Source organism: Enoplosus armatus, chromosome 12 (genome assembly GCF_043641665.1).
Source record: "Enoplosus armatus isolate fEnoArm2 chromosome 12, fEnoArm2.hap1, whole genome shotgun sequence".
In the NCBI taxonomy this organism is placed as follows: Eukaryota; Metazoa; Chordata; class Actinopteri; order Centrarchiformes; family Enoplosidae; genus Enoplosus; species Enoplosus armatus.
Window position 1 is genome coordinate 6,667,910 of NC_092191.1, and position 17,837 is coordinate 6,685,746.

The window sequence follows — 17,837 nt, forward strand, 5'->3', positions numbered from 1 at the left end:
ATTAGGCTCGTCTAGTCTCTCCCAGTCATCATTTCCGAAACAGGTGGCTTCCACTAAATTTTGGGAGGGATTTAAAACTAAAAATCCAACTTAGATTCATTATTTAATGTTGACTTGGGTCCAGTTATGGATGTGCCCGCATGCACCTTATGGCCACGTTCTCTCTGCCTTCGTGAACTCATTTACATACTATTAGTTGTCTATTATTTGACGTAAAATAAAAACCGGCCATTATTTGACAGAATGGAGGCCGCGCTTTGCCTCTTCTCAAGTTGTGATTTCGGAAATCCTCCCTATCCTTTTATCCTGTGTCTCCTCTATTGCATTGTCTCTTGAACTGACAGACCTGTTAGTGTGAAGAGTTGTTCTGCATCCACCGGCAGCCAGCAGGTGACAAAGTGGCCACAACTATAAATTCGCGGTTGCTGGCACGTTGTCACCTGCTGCTGATAGTGACAGAAAAACAGTTTGAGTTTCATAACCTTGATAGGCTATATGTATAAATATATAATCATTTTATCACTCATGCAGCCTCACTCTTCTTCTTCTTCTTAACTCCATATCAAATGTTCATTTTCTCATGTCGTCTCTCTCACCATCACTTTAACCGCACAGTCGCCTGGTCCCCCGTGTTAAAGAGCTGCAGCGATATGACACGTAGCAGCAGCGCTGGAGGAGGCCGTGTGCTCACTCTTCCAGGTAGATGGGTTGATTTGGAGACAGAGGCAGAGAGGGAGAAATAAATATAATGGGTGCATATCAGATGCATTGCCCCAAGCTTTACATATGATGCTCACCTTCCATTCCCCGATGACTTTTTCTTTATTTGAAGAGCAAAACAAGACCTTCTCCAGTTTATTTCAACACCCGGCCCTTGAAGAATCACTGTGTGTCAGCCAGTCATCTGCACGTGTGGGCCTGAAAGTGCACTCGGGACTCTAGAGAGCGAACGCGACGATCAGCACAAATATTGACAGAAAATTCTCCAGGAAAATATGACTGTTTTGGACTTGACTGTCAAGGCTGATTAAGCGCCCGGGCTCTTAGATGCAGATAGGAGCTGTGGAGATGGCCCTTAAGCCCGGTGTCACAGGAGCTGACAAGCCGTAATTACTCTGGCTGACATATCGCTCTCAAAGCTTACTAATGTGGGAGAGGTGGATACCACAGACAGCACTGCACACAGCCGAGGCCTCTCACCTCTTTGGCCACGCAGTCCCTTTTAGCCCGGGTTCAGATGCTGCTGGGCTGGCCACGTGCTCCACAGCTGACCTTTTCCATTTTAACATTTCAGTAGTGGAATAGCCTCTCATTTATACGCTAGTGATATGGCAGAGGAGATCATAAGGCTGTGTGTGAATGAAAACAGCATGCCGTAACACACAGAGGGAGATATTGCATACTTTTTACTCCACTACATTTATATGACACGTACAGTTACTTTATAGATTGAGATTTTACATACAAATATGTGATAATCTTAAAATGTTATAATATTACAAGCAGGCCTGTATTAAGTTGTAACATTAACTTCACCAACAAGGCAACATTAACAACGCTCCTTGCATGTAAATGCATCACAGTTAATGTTTCATTATATTTTATATACAACAAAACACACTGGAAAAAGTCCATTCTGCAAAATGAATACTTTCACTTTTGATACATTAAGTGCATTTTGCTGATGATACTTGTGTATTTTACTTAAGTACAACTTTCAATGTAAGATTTTTACTTGAAATGAAGTATTTTTACATTGTGGCATAGCTGCTTTTACTTAAGTTAAGTGTCTAAATACTTCTTCCTGTAACATAAATATATTTTAAACATGTAAAGATACTATAAGATACAAGTTCTAAAGTAAGCTGTTATACCAGTATTAGAAAGTAATTAAATACAGTTACTCAAGTACTGTCCTTCTGTACAAATTTGAGTGACTTGTACTTGAGTATTCACATTTCAGAGGGAAGTACCTTTGACTCCACTACATTTACACAGCAGCTATTGTTAGTTACATCACAGATTAATATTTTACATACAAATATATCAGCTTAAAAATATTGTGCAAAGTTACATGGTTAAACCTTTCAACAGTAGATAAAGTTGGAAAGTTAGTTTAAACTCGGCCAACTGCAACATTAAAAATACTTCTTACATGTTAATGAATCACAGTTAATATTTAAATTATATTTTATATACAACAAAAACACACAGGAAAGGGTCATTCAGCATAATGGGTACTTTTATTTTCTATACTCTAAGCACGTTTAGCTGATAATACTTCTGTTCCCGTCTTGTATGCCGAACTTGTAACAGAGTATTTTCACCTCGCGGTATTATTACCTTTACTTAAAGGAATCCGAGTAGCACCACGGCGCTCAATGCTTCATTGTGTTTACACCTGCAGTGGCTGCTTGTCCCAATCATTTAACTCCCCTCACAACGTGCACAACTTCTATCTCTCTCAGCGGGCAAATGCTTTCATTAAAGCTTTATTTTGTAATCGACTGATGCGAGTGATCTATAGATCTATATCGAGTAAGTGTGCCTCTCTCTCTCTCTCTCTCTCTCTCTCTCTCTCGTGTGTGTCTGTATTTGTGTGTCTGTGTGAAGGTTACAGTCACCCACGATCCTGTCATTGTCTCACATTTTGTTGTTTGCATGGCACGCAATGAACTAAACCGACGTCACAGTCTCTCTCTCTCTCTCTCTCTCTCTCTCTCTCTCTCTCTCTCCCCTCCTTGACTGCAGCTTTTGACATTACTCCACTCGATTGCCCGTTTACCCCCAAGTCAAGTTTGAGACAGGCAAGAAGTGTAAAAGAGGTGGGCCATGTCATATCCGCTCAGTGTGCATGGTTTTGTTGGCCTGCTCGGCTGTGATCATTGTTCAGGAGAACAATTCCTGCACAGAGCAGGCAGGAAGGCAGCATATCAGAAAAAGTGGAAGAACAGTTGCAAACAGAGGCTGGTTGGACACTTTGCACATAGTTTTTCACCGCAGCAGTGGCATTCTGGGTTTATCATGGACTGCAGTTAATGTTGGAAGATGTAGGTTGTTTGTTTTCTGCTGTACACGAATGTATTCTACACTTATATTTGATCATTATTGGGAGTGTCAGGACTTTGTCAGATTAATTAAGGATAACTGTACTCTACCACCTGGACACCACGTCGAGGGATATTATTATCAATGGGACATATCCCCATTGACACTCCCGAGAACCCTTAAACCGCGCAAAAGTCCCAGAACATCAGTCTTGAACTTGATGTTATTTCCAACATTACTTCGCACTTTGTGGCCTATAGATGCACATCTCTGATTCTGACAGAGAAAACCCAAATCCTCTAGAAATACTTTGAAAATATATTTATGAAAGCTTTTATTTACACAGTGAACACATCTTTTATTTTTTGTATCCTTCTGTTGTTTCCTTACGCGTCCCAAAAGTAGTCCTTAAGAGTTGTTTTGCTGCCAGGCTGTTTCCGGCTAAATGCATCCCCCTGAACCGAATCGCAAATTCTTTCTTATTAACCCTGAGAGACGCTGGGATGGCACGTGGTCTAAAGCACATAGGCTACATTTGTTTTTACATACATATCGTTCATACTCAGGCCTCCATTAAGTTTGGACAAAGTGCTATTGATTCTTTAACAGCTACGTGGCGATGTTGGTCTATAACCTACAGTGTGCTAACGTGGATCACTGCTGTCAGAAAATACTCGTTATTAAACAAGTTATTTAAAAAAGATTTGATGATTTATTAAGGATTCGGCTAATTGTTTTCATCTTTTAGTATAGCTACGTAAAGTGGTTGCTAGGCAACTGATTGGTGCCGGTTCACGTCTGTTCACGCACTCTCAGGTGTGTTTTTACAGAAGACATCGCAGCGGCTTCGGCTCAGCAGCCAATCAGAGGTGAGGACCGGAACTAACCGACCTGTGACTGGATATTAGCTTACAGGATAATAAGGGAGTGATGCGGCGGCCGAGGAGCCGGTTACTCACGGGTGAGCAGCGCCAGTCCAATCTGATTTATGTCACGCATCTCCGTTTGGCTCGCCAGATCAATAGCGGACGTCTGGGAAAGCGGAGAGGGAGAGGGAGGGGAGGGGAGGGGGGGGAGGACGGTGACCGAGCTGAGCTGCTGTACAGGTGAAGGAGAGGTGCAACAGGTCAACAGCAGTTTGACCCGGGCAGCAGGTCAGCACAAAATGAAGTGCTACATATGAATGATGAGCTGCGTGATTTTAAACACCTCCTGAAAATAACCAGCAGCAAGAATAGGCCGAGACCATATCGATTATATCATTGGCTTATAGATTTTGGGGGATAACAATGCAGCGGAATAATCACAATAATATTTTATTATTATTATTATTGCTGCAGTCTTTACAGTTTAAAGCTCCATTTAAAACCGTACTGCCCTGGGACCACAGGATTTAGATTTGGCCGTCCTCTGAGATTCATTAACTTTCATTAATTACTGCGGATACTTGTAAGATTAATATGTGGAAGTAATTGATTTCCAAGTCTTAAAAAGTGTTCTCTAAAGGGGCCATAGGACAGGAATATTTCTCCCATGTTTTCAATAAGCACTTTATTTGGGAAGAATCCTCCATGTCATTTCAATCTGCTCCACCTCATAGTCTAAAAGACAAAAACGATCTTCAATGAGACTTTTACATTTCTGTCTGTCTTTGTGACTTTCTGCAGCTTAATATATTATTATGTCCTGATTGCTAGTGGTTGGGTATTTTGCCTCAATGCGGTGCTGATTGGCTTGCAGTAGGCCTATCAGTAGTTTGTATCAAGTTAGATACGCTCACTACGCACACCCACTCCCTGCTATTGAAACCACAGTGTTTTCGTACGCATGGGGCTCATGCACACACTCCTGAAACCATTGAAGCCTGCATGTAACCTGCCATGTCCAGCCTACGCACGCAAATCCCCCCCCCCCCCCCAAAAAAGACCCAAAGTGATGCTCAGACCTCCAAGAGAAAGTCATACAAGTATTGTAATAATTTGAAAGTACAAAAACAAAGTATAGACTTGACCTATATCCGTCCTGCTGTATGACACATTGAGATATTTCAGCGTTATTATTGTAAATGTTCATTCATTATTCAGCTCCTGTTTATTAGCTTTGGATGGCAGATGTCAGAGCGCTATCGAGGTGTTTATGTTTGACTGATTTAAGGAGCCATTATCCAGCCCGCTTATCAAACATTCATGTGTGGCAGCTGTAGCTGTGGATCTGCCCTCCATCGTGTCTCCTGTGGCCGCTTCATTTCTCTTCTTAGGCACCCACGACCTTTCCACTCAGTTAACCTATTATCTTTCAACATTTAAAAGACACAGCTCAGAGGAAAGAAATATCTAAAAGCATCGTTTATATCAGGAATAGGCACTAGAAATGTGCAATATAATGTCACTATAAACGGTCCAGGAGGCAGGGTTGCTGCAGACACGTACTGCAGGCAAATATTACTTCTTGGAGGTATCGATTCAGTTGGTACAATTAGTCTTTACAGTTAATAACACATCTGTAAAGATCGTGATAAAATGATTTGGTAATATATTAAATCGGGTATGAGTCATTAAAGCATCATTATTTAAAAAAAATCAAATGATTACTGATTTTTTTATGACTTTTAGTTCATTTTTATCCGATACAGAACATTTACTCAGCTGTAACTTCTTATAATGGCTTTTTTGAAGTTTTATATTTTCCTTGTAATGCCACAGCAATATCACAGTAACTTAATAATGTGGAATTTTCTGTGGTGAGCTATTTATCCTAAAATATATTAGTAGAAATAGAAGTTTTACGGACTATTTTTTCCTTTTATTTAATTGTATTGTGTAGTTTATTTGTCACTTTGCTGTGAACACTCTTCATCCTCCCACCAAAGGAGATAAAACGAGAAAAAGAAAAAGACATTTTTTCTCTTCCAGTTAAATACAGAGCAACATGGCTGAGTTTTACAGGCTAAAGGATCCGCGTTGCCCTTCCGCTGCAGCATAATATTTTCTCTCCCAGTTGACTGCGGCTGCACAGACCATCCAGCGTCCATGCCTTTTTGTAATTGCCCTGTGAACACGGTGGTTTTCATTCTTTTGACCCCTCCGTGAACAGCACGCCGCCGCCCTCGCTGCTCCCCTCCACCCAGTCCAAACAGCCCCACACAATGCTGCGTGTGCGTGTGCGCTCTGCGGTACGTGGGCTAAATGTCGTGCAGAGGTAATGGGAAGTAGTCGGAAGGTAAGGTCGCGGGTTCACGGCGGGGTTAAAGAGACCCGTCCGTGGCTCCTGTTTGCTTTTTTTCCACAACTCCGCTTCCTTCCTACAGGAGGATGTGTCCAGTGTGCCACCGTCCTCACCCCGCAGCAACCCCGCCACCGCACAGACCGTGTTTGTTTTTCTGCGTTTATTAAATCTTCCCCCGGCAGGAAAGCGACCAATATCACCACGTCACTGGGTGCTGGTGAGTTTAGCACTTTGCATCCCTCCTCGGCTCCCTGAGAAATCTTTTGTGTTTGCACTTGTGAAGTCTGGTGTCTATTTATATCCTCACATGCAGGCTGACTGTTCAAGGCTGTTGAAGTTCATCCAGCTTTTTTTTTCAAGGTTTTATGTTCAAGCATTTTACAAATTTTAGAGCAAAGCAGAAACTAAAAATTTTTTGCAATCCAATAACAGAATCATCTAAATGCTGCAGGCAACAGATTAATAATCATAAACCATCAAGGGCAACTTTTTTTTGGCACCTTTAATTTAATTTCCACGTGTATTATTTGCCCTGTATTTAAAAATGTTTGATCATAAATCTTTTTTCTTTTTAGTATCAGAAAGAAGTTAATGAACTTCCCAATGATTAACAAAATGCCACTTATGCTCCTTTGCATCAAGGCTTTGATGAATCCACAGTATGAACCACATTTAAGCAGCGTGGCAGGGATGTAAGTTATTGAAAGGAAATAGACATAGATGTGTTTTTTTTAGCAGAGATTATTATTATCTCATTAGGGATAACTGCCTGCAGGTCAGGTGGGTTATCCACCATTTTAATTGCCACTGCATCATTGTTCAGGCCTTTAACCATTTTACTGGGTTTTGCTATAATGTAATGAGCATGACTGCATTATGGAAATTTCTATATCATGTGATGTAGATTATTCCTTTAAGAAACCAAGTGAAATACTAATCATTGGAGGCTGGACGCCTTATACGTAAAAAAGAAGACACATTTTCTATTGTACTAGCTATTGTATTCCATCCTATTTTATGCAGGTGGCAGTAGTTATATTGAGCTTAGTTACAGCTTGTCTTTGCATATTAAGTTAACAGTGGGGGTTTAAATTAAGATGGAAATTTGTTTTTCTATAGATGAGAAGAAAAAATATTTAAGATTTGACTTGAAAGACTTGATTCTACTGCAATTACAAATTCTATAATAGATTTGTTTAAAAACAACAATAAAAGTTGTTCTAAAACCAATTTGGTGTCACTTTTACTTTTAAACTCATGAACTGAGACATGGTTGAAAAAAACTAGGATTTTGTAACACACACACACACACATACACACACACACACAAATCCTTATGAATAAAGCTAACATGGCGTATTAAACCTATAATATTTAATATTTCATCCTACATAAATACTGTAAAGTCAGCTTCCTCCATTATAAACTAATGCACTTGCTTTGCATATTTCATTAGCATTGAAAAACAACTGCCACTGAATGAAAAAGCTATTTTAGTTCATGTAATAATTGTTAATAATATTAAAAACATTGTTTACACAATGCAGTTTAATAGCACATTATGACATCATTACAATCAGGCCACAATATAATATAGTAAGTAACACAACATCATGCAGATAACACACAAAAAAACATGCAAATAAAACATTTTCTTTCAGATGACTGGCTACAATCTGAAGTTAGCGTCATGCAACCCTGTCTTGTGTTTATATTCTACTAATTTGCAACAGCAAATATGTTCTGAAAGAAAGAAACGTAACGCCGTTATATAGTTTCCTACACGGAGGATGACCCCTGGGATTTAGTATGTAGGAACTCGTAGCGTCTCAGAGCACAACAACATGAAGCCAGACAAAAGTAGCACTCACTCGGGGAAGAAAAGGTGGAAGGAAGGATAACAGGATGGACAACAGAGGGTAAACAGAGAAAAAGGGATAGAAAGAAAAGATTAAGAAACAAAAAGGAAGAGAAAGAATGGAGAAGTCATATATATCCTCAAAGCAGGTGATTGACATTCACCTGACAGAAACGAGACAAAAACAGAGCTAGAGAGTAACAGAGGTACAGTGGGGCTTTGCATTGGCATGGAGACGGCCTGTTTTGTTGTTGCCTTCCCTCTGTTTCCGTCTCTCTCTCAGTGTCTCTCATCCTCTCCCTTTCTCTTTGTGTCCGTATAGAGACATCTATACTGGAGACGAGAGAGAGAGAGAGAGAGAGATTTTGGTCGTCTGCCTATCTCCTCCTCACCATGGCGCCCCTGAGACCAAGCAAGCAAGGAGAGTACACATACACACACACTTTTAGCCGCCACAGAGGAGAACAGCTTGGCTCTGTGTTACACTGAAAACCCCACTTTCCTCTCAATCAGACAGACAGGTAGACAGCTGGGTGTTACGCTAAATCCCTTCCCCCATGTGTCCCTCCTAACAAGGGCCCCGTTCTTACTGTCACTTCCCTCTTTCTCCCGCTCTCTTTATTCCATGCCTCATGCTTAAAAAGCGAGTCAGCTTTGGGAAATGCATAACTATGATATGATTCTAAATTGCAGAGTAGTTTATGAATAGTTTAGAGGAGATGTTACGGTTTATAAATTGCCAGATTAGTCGACAGAAGCAGCCGTTTAAGACGCAGAAAATGAAACACAGTGTCTCCAACAGGAGTGTTATCTGTTCCTCTCTTGTCTCTCTCCACCCTGACCCCAAGTTCACTCCTTCTAAGCACCACTTCACCCCCAAGCCCGCATTTTGTGTGTGTGTGTGTGTGTGTGTGTGTGCGCAGAGAGCGTTTTGATTTCCTGTGCGTGTGTGTGTGTGTGTGTGTGTGTGTGTGTGTGTGTGTGTGCGTGTGTGTGTGTGTGTGTGTGTGTGTGTGCGTGCGTGTGCGTGATAGAGAGAGATGAGAGAGGATGATGGTCAGGCTTGGCCTACTGACTCATCCACAGAGAGAACTGTGTTGATACAGGAATGAAGCCATCACACACTTATACACACACACACACACACACGCACATACACATACATATACAGGCACACACAAGCTGACAGCCTCTTCCCATCAGTCTTTTGTTGTGCTTGCCAGTGATGATGATCTCACCACATAGCAGGACTAAGCCTCAATAGTCAGCCAGTCAGTCAGTTTGGCAGGCAGACAGGCAGCCAGTCAATATACCCATCAGTCATTCAGCCAGCCAGCCGCTCAGTTAGCAGCCGCTAATTATCAAAACAGTACGTTGTTCAGCCACTTAGGCAGGTAGCTAGCTATCAAATAAGATATCGTCCCAGCAGCGGTGGAAAGTAACTAAGTACATTTACTCAAATACTGCACTGAAGTACAATTATGTGGTACTTTACATGAGTATTTTGTATTTTCTGCAACTTAATACTGCTATTTCACTACATTTCAGAGAAAAATATTATACTTTTTAGTCCACTACATTTATATGACAAAAGGATTTTACCTAAAACAACATGTGATAACCTTTTTGGCTTGTGACCCCTTACGAAAGGGTTTAGTTAGGGCCCTTTGACAATTTTTACATGCCTCTAAATTTCTCAGATGGTGTAATTCAAATAACTGTTCAAGGCCCAGAGAGGTAAAATTATCCAATATTTCACAATAACAGCAAAAAACGAATATACATCTTCTTTTTTCCTACCCCATTAATCATCTCATGACCCCTCAGATTTATCTGGTGACCCTTTGGAAAAGTCCAACTCTTAAGTTGGGAACCACTTGGCAAAACTACCGAACAGTATATCAAGTAATTAAATCTAGCTCCACCTTGACCAGCTACAACAGTGAAAGGCTGTTTAAATATTGATGCATCAGAACAACTGTTATATATAATAATATATCAGTCACAGGGGACATTTTCCCCCCAGAATATGTACTTTTACTTTTGTTACCTGCTGATCATACCATTGGACATTTACTTGTAAGGGAGTATTTTTATATTGTTGTGCTGGTTCTTTTACTTAAGTCGCTGCATCACAGCCAGTCAGTGGCTCCTTTTAGTCGACTGGATTCGGCAGTTATCACCTCAGCCCCAAAACCTCTACTCTACAACTCTTCATCTATGAGGAAGCAACTTGGATCAGACACAAGAGAGAAGGAAAGGAAAAGAGGAACATTATATAAGAGCCATTATTTTCCTTAGAACTCATCTCGACAGAGAGAAATCCTGGTGTATGGGCTCACACACAAATTCTAATAGCCACATCAAGTCAATAACAAACTCTACTTGAATCTTAAAAACAGTGAGAATCAGAGCATTCAAGTCCAGGCAAGATTCAGAAAAACCCATCCACCCTTTTATTTCCAGCAGTTTGAGCTTAAACAACTTTTCTCAAGTCCCCCCCAAAAAGCCTCTCAGGCTGCAGTGGATCCTAACAAAGACAAAGAAAAGTGAACATGTAGAGTTTAAAATACCACTGCTGATGATCAGAACACATTTTTCAATATGATTTAAGATGTGCACCCTCCTGGTCTCTCAGATCAACAGGTAGCGGTGTGTAAACTGTTCCCACAAACAAAGCAAAACATGGAGAAGCAGCATTTAGTTATACCACACAGAAAATTGTACCGGACTCTGATCTTTAAAGCCAGCATTCATGCTTTCTGCTAAATCTTAAGCACTCCTATTTATTTGTGTTTTCACTTTTTTAATTAATTGAATTAAAGAAATTAATCTGTTTCTATGCTTATAATACTTTTTTAAAATGTATTTTACTGTATTTATTAATTGATGTCTGTATGAGTTGTAATGAGATATAAACCGCTTTGAAGTTCCTTTGTGTATGAAATGTGCCAAATAAATAAACTTTCTTTGCCTTCAAGTAGACAATTCAGTACTTTGTTTTTTCCTTTAGCAATTAAGTAAATCATAGAAGTTGTGTTTACTCTAGTTGTTAAAGATCAAATCCAGAAAGAGGGTTGACTTGATCTGTGCTGGATACACTGGAAAGACCAGATGTGTTTTAAACAATTCGATGTTGGCACAGATGTAGAGTTTGGGTCATGGTGGAGTCAGAGAGGAAACAGTCCATCTCCACACTGGTTGTAATGGGACGGAGAGAATATAGTTAATGTCACCTGACGGCCTCGAATCACAGGCACCAAAATAAACACTCAGTCAGAATGTCAACCATCAGCTCAAATCCATAAGCTTTTGTCATTCTCAACCAGTGAAATTCAGTTCCTGAAAAACCTAAAGGTTTCTTCCTATTTTTTTCATTTAAAGCCGTCAGATAAGTGTGTTTCTACCGTTGGGAGAGATTACAGAAAAGAAACGGCCTTCATTGTTGGTATCTGTAAATAGACACTCTGAACACACAGAAACCTGAAAAAGAGAATAATGTGGTTTAATCAATTGTTTACCAGATAGTGGCTGAGTCGTTACCTATCTTGCGCTACCTGCCTGATTGAGTTTCACTTCCCTCAGGCTTTCCCACAACTCTAGTTTATGAAAAGAGAGAGCAGAATAAAGTATAAAAAAAAGAAGCAGATTTATTAATTTATTTAGTTATTTAAAAGGAGAGTTTGGCGTTGATATGCACGCGGTGTGCCTGATGAGCATGAACAAAACAGAGCGCTGGAGTTGGAATATTATAAGTACAACTGTATCCGTTGTTGTGCTAATCCTAAATGAAATATGTATTCAGTAAAAGGATTAGGGCGTCCAGTGTCATAAAAGAAACCACTTACCAGCACCAAAGGTAATTTGTAACCTTAGCAACTGCTTGTGGAAATGAATGGGGGATTAGGATTGGCTGCAGCCAGCGTTGTCTTCGTGCAGTCAAAACGACCTACACATTTACACACACGCACGCACGCACGCACACACACACACACACACACACCAATATTTGTTAATACTAAATTCAAGCATACTGAGCACATATGCAGGCATAAAAGCGTTGGAAAAGTTGTGCCCAGACACAAAAGGAGGTTTCGTACATAATATACAAGTTTAAAAAAAAAAAAAAGTAAAATAAGTGCAAGGAAAACAACAGGATTAAGTATCGTGTGAGTGAAAGAGAGCAGAAAAAGACGTGGGAAAATTAGAAAAACCAAACCTTTTATTCTCAGATTATCTGTTGTTTCTTCACAACCAAAGAAAGACCTCGAGCAACAGGTCAAAGGGTTTGTTATCAGTCTTATAATAAGGCTGAAGCGATTGGTGGTGCATTGGGATGAAGCAACACACTTTCAACTGCAGACTGACTGTAATTGGTTTGTTTTGCCTAACTGACGCATTTAAGGCAACTGTGCATGTTAAGAAGTGTTTAAGCAGCCCTGTATTTATTCATATTTGTGTGTGTGTTTTAACCCAGCCTTGTGTGACAGTTCTCAGGAAGCAGAGGCGTCAACCATACCTGCAAGTTCTCACATTACACTTAATGATGTCGACTCTTGCTTGAACAGACAAGGGTGAGTGTGTGTGTATGTACGTATATGTATGTGTACACACACACACACACACACACACACAGGGAGAGAGAGACAGAAAGGCAAACGGGCAGACAGAAACATACTGTAAATACATTCATAGGTTGAAGGATATGCAGGTCAAAAGACAGACACACAGAAGTTCAACGAGGAGAGGGAAAGAGAAGGAAAGCAAGAGAGGGATTATGTTCTGAATAACCACTTCTGTCTAGTTGCACTACCTTGTTGGAGACATCTCAAATAGCTAATTGCTTAATCATGTGGAAGTGACAATAGCCCAACCTTGTTCTCATCTGTTCTCTTTCTCTCTGCCTTAATCCCTCCGTGGTTTTGTGTGTTGCCTCGCTGTACATGTGTGCATTTGTTTGTCTCTCACTCCATGTGACTCATCATCTTCCTTATCTTACCTCATACCTTCTTACTTTCTGTCACTCCCTCCGTAAGTCTGGGGAAGCTATTAAAGCTGTGGCAAATGGCTTCTTGGGTGACATTTGCTGACATTCAGGGAAGTGCATTTATCAGTGTACTACAGTTCACCTTGGTGAATGAAATCCATTTGTGCCGCTGTGATGGCCTGGTGGCCTCTCTCTCTCTCTCTCTCTCTCTCTCTCTCCCTCCCTCTCTCTCCCTCCCTCCCCCCCCCCCCCCCCTCTCTCCATCCATCCCTGTCCCTAAATGGATGCCCAGTGTACAGGGAAATGGCAAGGTGGCGCGCGGCTTCGCAGCTGCTCTCAAATGTCATGCTGAAGAAAAAATCTTTAATGGGCTAAGTGTAGCCTTTCCAGCCCTAACTTGTCAGGTAATCAGAAATCTCTCTCTCACTCTCTCTGTCTCTCTCCTCACCCACCTTTTCCTCGTTCCTCAGCTCCCCAGGGCCATGACACACCACTAATTACCTGTTATACCAATCGGAGAGTGGGATGGCATGAAAGAGGAAGACTGCTTTTAAGATGGGAGGATATCACATCCTCCTCCTCATCTCCTTCCTTCAGGCCCGCTGCATATTTTTAGCCTGGTTATGATTTTTTTTTATTAAGTCAAGGCATAACTCTGGAGCACTGGAGTCACCTGGAACATGACACCTCTTTTTATAAGTGGGTGGTTTTCATGTAACTGAAGGGATTACTTTCACTGTACCTGCAGGAACCAGTGTTGTCGGTTGTTTCTCTCAGGAGGGTTTACATTGTGACATAGGAAGACAGAACACACAACTCAGATTGTAAACAAATCCCCAACTGTTTTGTAACTGCATGAACCATGACCACGTGTTCATAGACCACATACTGTACAAAAACACTGTAAGAAATAATTTGATCATAAAGCTAAGACGACACAAATGATCACAATCATATACAGTTATTAAAGGCTATGAGGCTTGCTAAAAGCTGCACTAATCAATATTTTCATATTAACAATCGGTCAAATCACGAGTTGCAACGTGTTGCTCATAGTGACCAACCCTCTGCAGGGCTTTTTTAGCATGTTTCCACTTATTGTTTTGGTTTTACAGCCTGCAACCTTACTGTTTTGGCAAAGTTAGCGGCTAGCTGGTGAACACAGTGGTGCGTTTAGCAGCTAAAGAGTCACATATTGCCCTCCGGAGTTGGTGGTGACCAAAAAGGAGCTAAACAGAGAGCCAATATTGGAAAATTTGTCAGGTGGCCAGAAATACGACTCCAAAGCGTTCTTTTGTCTGCTGGGTGTGTAAATAGGCAACTGCTTGTCAACACGCTCATCATATCAGCTTTATAAGGTGAAATGTCAATGTTGTGTTCACAGCTTGTTGCACAAAAAAAACCCTTCAGGTCCAGTTTGCTCTGTTGTCATTGGAGATCACATGGTAATGACAACTGAGCAACAAGCTACTAAGTGTATTGAGTTTAGATTATTTATTTCTTTTGTCAAATTAGCTTTGTTCAGCTGTGTGTAATATTCTACTGATGAGTACTTTATTGGATAGCAAAAGTATTACATTCTGTATGTGGAGTACCATTTAGAGTTAAACCCTATTGTCTCACATTGCCATCTAATTAAGTTTTAACATGTGCAGTAAACATCATGTGTTTCATCATTTAAAACAAAGTTGCATAAAGGTAAGGAACTTGCAGCTCACAATTCTGTACCAGCTAAATGACAAACATGGATGTGATCGTGAAGTTTAATGTGACATGTATTCCTGGCAGAGATTTCCATTTCTCCCTGAAGGAGTCAGGTGATTGACAGTAAGCCGTGTCATGTAAAGTGCACCCTGCTACGAAAACACTCAACTCACACACAACGAAATAACAAAAAGCAATGGCAGCAACGAATGAAAGATTTCTAAGTTATTTACTGTGCATAAATTAATTGCTCAAAACGGTGTCTTCCAAAAGAACAAGGCTGGTGTTTTTTAACTTACCTTTAATCACCTCTTTATGTAACAGCTTTTAAATGCAGTTAACTCATCGAGAAGTCCTACTGCACAGTGTCATGAAGTAAATCGCAATAGTAACAACTGAAACAGATGAACAAAGTGTGCCTAAGCCTTTGTTCTGTTAAAACAGTTATGGATCTGCAGCGACTGGAGAAGTAATCGCAGCATTGTGATAAAAATAAGGCAGACAAGCAGAAAGTAAAGTACGTACAGTACATATATTTTATTAACTGAGAAATGCATTGTTATCTTTTTTCCCATTATGATGGAGATTTTTTTTTCCTCAAATAAAATCACTTCTTTCCTGATACATTCTTTTTTTTGTAGACAGGCTTTACACTCATGGGACACCACAATGCTTACATGCGTGTATGTTGATTAAAATGCTAATACCTGGCGAGGTGCTGCTCTCCAAAGTGCGTTTGTGCTGGACAATAGCCCAGGTCAGTGTGGTGTGGCAGGCAGGGGAAGGTTGATTGTGGGAGGAGGTGTCCATGGGGGCGACCATGACGCTAACACACCCAATCCACCAGACCCATTCACATGTGCACACACACACACACACACACACACATACATGTGTACACACGGACACATTCAGATAGGCAAGTAAAAGCACACAGCATGAATGGAAGCAGGTACAGGCACTCACACACCCATACCACAGCTTGCCTTCCGGCATCACACACTCGCATGCAAAACGGCCATTCAGTAGCAGGGTGTAATGTTATTTTCCTGGAGGCAGAATGTTAAGAACAAGCGGCAGAATGAACAGATGAGGGAGGGATGACGCAAAAGGAATAAAGAAATCCTGAGTGACAGGAAGAGGGACGAGCAGTGAGCGACGGGCGAGAGGCTTCCAGGCTAAAGAATACTTTCATATTGAATATTTTAGATTAATAAATTGTATAGCCGAGCCACATTTCAAAAGTACTTGCCAAGACACAAGTATATAGCCTGAGTGACATTTTGACAATCGAATAACATCCTGTTGAATTGCAAGCTAAGTAACAACTCCTAAAAGTAATTTCCATTTCTGATGTTCAATATCTGATACATGGCTTTGTTTTTAATGTTGTTTAAATTACGTCTGCCTAAAAGATGAGTGCATTCCTTAAAATATATACAATACAAACATATAACAAAACAATGGAGGTGGAATTTTGTTTGTGGCGCTCACGGCATTGAAAAGTTACGTTTAGAAATTCATCAGTAACTTGTCTTTCCAGAATCAGTTTCCCCGTCAGACCTCACTGTGAACTGTTTTGATTGGATCGACTTTCTACTGAAGAAACAGCCCTTATGAACTACCTGCACGGCTATAAGCTACTAGAGGTAAGTAAGAAAATATGTTATTTTGTCATTTGGGTGAACCGACCTTTTAAGCAACTTCATACCTTAATTTTGTAAGAGAGGTAACTGTTTTCACAGTTTTTCTGTTGCCACATTTTTAATATCTGTGATTTATAATTTGCATTGACACATTTCATAGCAAACAAACTTGAGTGACCAACTGCACTTCACCGTCTAACCTGAGCAGTATGAAAAATGTGTTACAGCTTCTCAATTATATTGTGCTATTTTGGATTTTGTTGTTGCACATTTGATTGACTAAAGAAATGCTTCTGACTTACATACTCAAACTCAAACTGAAGCAACGTGGTGCTGAAAGTATATCTGCACAGAATACATCCAGTCGTTCATATGCATACACATACGTGCATCACCTCCACACTTATACACATACACACACAAACACACGCGCCAAAGTCTCCTGGTTGCAGGTGTTTATTGTTGTTTTCAGCTCTGCAGTTGAGCTGAATAATCGAGGGTTTATGAGTTTGCCATTTATTCTGTCAGCCCTGTGTGCTGCCTTTCCAGAAGACCAGACCCTCAGAAGTCAGGCCTTTCTTCCGCCCAACATTCTGCCCTTTCATAGTGCTTGGCCTCTTTATTGATAAGCAGGTTTTCCATTCAGGGGAACATGGGCTACCACACAAAGACTTGAGAACAGGGAATGACCTTTGTGGTCACACATCATTTGAGAGAAATAATTCCATTTTTCGCAGCTTGGCTGTATAAAGATGCAGGTCTCACGCTGCTGACGTATTGTACCACAACAAGACTGTAGGAAGGAGCGCGAGGAAGAAAACACAACTTTATCTTTTCTCCCTGCCTCGCTCCACTCTCGCTGTTTTCTGTCTCTCCTGCCCTCCCTCCGGGTGGCACAAATAGGGGTCTCTTACTGTGCAACACGGGTGCTGTCAGGGATTCATCCCCACACAGCAGAGTGAGACCCGTCTCTCAGGGCCGTGTGTGTGTGTGTGTGTGTACGTGCATGCAGAACTATTAGCGTAGCTCAGCAGCTCCAAGAAAAAGGCCACAAAATATCTTGTCCACACCTTTCCCCAGACAGCCTGTCCATGAAGTGCTTTTCTGTGTTAGAATCTGGGACACGTGTGTGTGAGTGTGTCTGACTGTGAGTGTGTGTCTGACTGTGTGTGTGTGTGTGTGTGTGTGTGTGTGTGTATGTGTGTGTGTGTGAGTATGGGAGCATGCCCCCCGCAGACTTTGCTATGCTACCGACAGTGAGTTGACGTGAACATGACTGAGTGCCTGTCTCAGTTATGATAGGGGAGGATGATGAAATGTCTGTCGCTGCCTAAACCCACCTCTCCGTCCACTCAGGACAAACAAACAT